Raw genomic sequence first — 4,765 nt, 5'->3', positions numbered from 1 at the left:
TCCGGGAGTAAATACTTGACTTATTGAATAAAGTTTGCTATATTCACTAACTAGTTTGGCAATATTATTCCGTGCATGTGTTAAAAACCTTATTTCCATTTGATTCATTGGATTACTCGCGTGAATGTTTAGCACGTAAATGCTTTCGTTTTTAAAACCGTCCGACCTCGACTACAAAACCATCAACCAGTTGCATAGGATTAAAACATGTCAACACTCACTCACCCCGTCTTAAACATTCCCAAAGAAGTGCCTCTGTCTCTCGTTGTGCTGGATGAAGTCACTGGCGACGAGTAAACCCAAAATAGTCCCAAACAGGCGCAGAGGCATTTTTCTTTTTTACTAGTTGTCCGAGTTCGGGGCCGGCAAATGCTGCCGCCATCTTGCTCAGCTCAGCTCTGTGCTGAGCTCTGAGAGCGGGAAAGACGGACTGCCCTCCCCTGCCCTCTGCTGGCGCGTGCTGTGCATTACAACCAATGTCGTCCCTGTCAAAACTCCGTGTCAGTGTAATAGAATGAAACGGATCTGTGATTTGGCGCACAGTCTGTGACGTCACGGTATTGAAAATCATACCGACGGTATTTCCAAATACCCTGGTATACCGTAATACCGTCATACCGCCCAAGCCTAGTATACACACATATTGATAGATGTCTTGTCGATGCACTGTTGAAGAACCTGCGACTCAGGTTTTTCATCTCCGACCTTGTCAGGTATTGAACAATCAATAAATAAAGAACACAGAATTATTAAATATAAAACACAGAATTTGTGTGATTATACTAAATGATTTAAAAATAAACACCACTACATATTTACAACTGTTACACATGCTGATGTAACGCAAATGTTTCCAACTTAGGATCAATAAAGTATATCTTATCTCTTTCAACTCCAACTAAATTGATCGTAACGATATAAATTATGCGAGTTGCAGTCACGTGGGCTCCGCGACTGGGCTCGCGCGGGCTATCAGCCGTCATGATTTCCGAACCTTTTCTGTGCTTTTGCCGGTCGTTTTCCCTGTTTTTGGGTGTTTTTCGCAGGTTTATCGGTCTTCGCCGACCTAGGTCTCAGACCCTAATTATGTGTTATTGTTGAGTAAATAACAGTGTGTGGTTTAGAAAAGAATACAAAATTAGAAGGAAAAAACGATGAAACAATACAGATTTCAGTATTCTGATCCCCTACCCTCCCCATAACTGACGGCAACAAAAGTCCTACATTATTCAATTAAAATAAAGAAGTAAAAACAATAAGTGTGGCTTGATATTGAGTAAGAAAAAGGTTGATAAACGCTGTGAGAATGGATCTGCGGAGAGCATTTAGTCGCGATCCCAACTCCTCTATTACCAACGTTCAGGGAGCTCTATGCAAGTCAATGGGACGCCCTGCCCATTGAAAACTGACTTCCAAGGGGTACCCTGTACGTAATACAGTGACGGGGAGGGGCCCTGACCGTCCGTCAACATGTGACGGGTTGGGAGTGAGAACGTGTTGATAAATGACTTTGTTTAAATAGGGGGCCATCAGCCCCAGGGCCTGATGCAAGGTTAAGGCGGGCTTGACTATATGTGTGTGTGTTTTTAAGTCTTGATCTCTAACATACAGATGTTAGACATCACACATGTTTGAATCCTCACATTCAAACATCATTGGTCAACAGGCAGATGTGAGACAAGGTACATTGGGATATTGTACTTTAGTTCTTACCAGTTGCTGGTCTTGGGGTCCCCAGCCTGCAAACTGCAGCTGAGCATTTCGCACTTCTGGAGGGTTCAAGTTCCAGGTCGCCCTGGGGTGCACAGGCAGAGGAAACAATGCTATTAGATAGAAGTGCAGACACATACACACAGTAACTGTCTACTCTCAGGACTGCTGCAGGAGAAAAACAAGTGTAGCTCATTTAAGAACAAAGGCTTAAGTGTATCCATAAATACCAGTGCTCTAAAACAGTGTCACTGCACCTTATTGAGAAAAGTGCTGTGCAATGCAGGCTGCAGAATTAGAGGTGCCACTGCCTCTATGTCTGGATTTGAGGATGAATGAGGCTTATCAGGTAAGATGTATTTTGGCCCATTACCACTAGGTGGCAGCACACAAATAGAATTGAGCACTGCTGACAGTGCTGTAACATTGCGACGGTTCAGTAGCATCAAAGAGTGTTTCTTCTTGATCTGGCACTTTAGATGTTCAGATGAAGGATCTGTGGATGTCAAACCTGGTTGCCTATTGAGGTCAAAGATGACCAATAACCCTTTCTCTTGAAGGATTGGTGGATAATTGAAAGTTAACTGAATTAACCAATTGAACAGAAGAAGTAAAAGTAGTAAAAGCAGTACGATATAAATGGAACAATGAGGCTCTCTTGGCTACTTACGGGGTATCCAGACTGCAGATGATGTAGAAGGCTGTGTAAGAATGCTGGTACACCTGTAGGAAAAGGCAGCAGGAGAGAAAAATAAATAAAAAACATTTCAGATCCTAACACGAAACAGGTTGCAGTTTGATCTTGACATCTTAATTGAAACAGTTTTGTTTGTTATTTTGAAAAATCAGTTATGATGCCACTGTCTAGAAAATAATTACAAATTAGTCGAATTCATTATTTTAAATTAATGTAAAAAAGAAAAGATTAAGGAAAGACATACAAGGAAATATTAAGCCCTTTCATAAAATCTATAGTCAGCACAATACTGCTGTCATACTTTTATTTGCTTTATATCAGAGTACAGGTTAAATTTGAAAGAGTGCTGTAACTAACTACACTCTTCAAAAAATACCTCCAATGGTTTAACATCTCACCTTGCTGCACTGATGGACAGTTCAACAATTTATTTCAGCTTCTGGTAATTACTCTTTAAGCTCTATCAACATATTTCTCTCTCTTCTATTTAATTGGGAGCTGATACACATTATCCTCATCCACATACCTCTTACACAAATATGATACCCACTAAGCTAGAAAAATATCTAACACTGACCTCTGGTCTTTGAAAACTATGAACATTTTTGGTCGGATATTTGTGATGTGTTTTTCTTCGCATTTTACAAATAGTTCATCATGTGTATGCTACACTTGTGTGCATTAAGTCACTGCTAAATATAGACATATTTACATTCCAACAGGATAGCTTGTTTGTGTGTTATCATGAAAACACAGTTTATTATCAACCAAGTGATCCATAGAACATGTTATAGAGATGAGCAGTGCATGAAGGTGCATTGTACTCTGCTACAGTATCTCTAGAATGACAGTCATCGCTCAAGGTGATGGACGTTTGAATAGAATAATAAATGCAAAAACATACAACGCAACAGACTAGGCATCTGTAGTGTGTCGATATATTTTCCATTCATCTCCGGCAATAATAAAAGGTTATATCTCTCCCAGTATCTTTTACACACGAACAATAGGCACAAACTCTCTTCAGTGACTAGGTGGTGAGGCAAAATGAAGTAGACACACAGACATCAGCTTGCAAAATGATTCAATATATCTGATCCACCTATATTAGGAGCTGAAATGCTTTTCTGTATATCAAAATGCTAGTGGAGCCGATGAAGTCAAAGGATACTTTATTCGCAATTCAACAGAAATTATAAATCCCTAGCCAATACTTTGTTTTCTTCCTGTTGATCTCATCTCCCACCCGGCAAGCCTGTTTCAGCACCGGGGGGGTTGTTTATGTTTCTGCCTGCCTCACTACAGTTCCACACGGCTGTGCTGGCCCATGCTGCCATCAGTGACAGGCAGCGGTGTGCGACAGGCCTTCACAGCCCGCAATGATTACTTTCCCTTCCCTCCCCCCCCTGCCCATGTTGCTTTACGGGCAAACACCCCACCCTCCCAGTGGAGGCAGCTGACATATTTGGCTGTCAGTTTGTTAATTCAAAAAACAAGCAAACAAATGAGAAGCTCACCGGTGCAACGTTGTAGGCCAGCAGCACATGCTTCAAATCAGGAGACACCTCATACTTGCTGGCTTTGTACATTTCCTAAGGAAGGAAAGGCAGATGTAAGAAGAGAAAAAAAGACAGGGATGAAACATTGAACCATGCGTGTTTTTTTTAAACTAGTCCTTAAATGACTGCATTTGATGGATTGCACATATTTTGAAACAAATGGAAGATGCATTAATCTTTGCACTGGGGCTTAGGGATTTGATAGCAGACATAATGTTGTGTGTCCTCATCCAAGCCTGCCGCAGCACAGACACTATATCTCGATCTTGATGTTACCCCCACATAACGATGTCCTTATTTTAACTATGTTGTTCTCATTTTGCAGCAATAATGGATCATTTTTAGATTAGATTAGATTCAACTTTATTGTCATTGTGCAAAATACAAGTACAAGCCAATGAAACGCAGTTAGTATCCAACCAGAAATGCAAGATGTGCTAAATATAAGGACCCTACACCCTCACCCGGACTCAGGTAAAGCAAAACACACTAACAGAATGTACTGGTCAACAGAAACTTCACCATAAGCATCGTCAAAGACCTCGGTCACTTCCCTCGCCTCCCGCCCAACACCACACCGCTCCTTAAAACCTCTCAACTTCCTGGTCTGCTCCAGAGCACGTAAGACCTACTCGACGTCTCCAGCCTCACCGTGCTACGTCCATCTGGTCGGTTCTCCCCTCATACGTAACTCAGATCCGCACTATCTATTGCTCTCGGACCTGTCTTGGTATAACATAACAAACAACAACGACGTAAGTTACAACCCCTGAGGGACATACAGTCAAATATTATACGG

The 4,765-nt window shown here is 41.5% G+C and overlaps 1 long non-coding RNA gene across 1 annotated transcript; it reads right to left on the bottom strand.

Moving 5' to 3' along the window:
• Positions 1–1,713: 1,713 nt before the first annotated feature.
• LOC104949537 (uncharacterized) lies at positions 1,714–3,999 on the bottom strand. The gene is made up of 3 exons (XR_798811.1): positions 3,925–3,999; positions 2,381–2,433; positions 1,714–1,795 (listed from the first exon to the last, which is right to left on the bottom strand). It is a non-coding gene; the product is annotated as an uncharacterized lncRNA (long non-coding RNA).
• Positions 4,000–4,765: the final 766 nt, after the last annotated feature.

This window comes from Notothenia coriiceps, unplaced genomic scaffold, assembly GCF_000735185.1.
Source record: "Notothenia coriiceps isolate Sejong01 unplaced genomic scaffold, NC01 NC01_scaffold00016439, whole genome shotgun sequence".
In the NCBI taxonomy this organism is placed as follows: Eukaryota; Metazoa; Chordata; class Actinopteri; order Perciformes; family Nototheniidae; genus Notothenia; species Notothenia coriiceps.
This window is presented reverse-complemented; position numbering and strand designations above follow the sequence as displayed.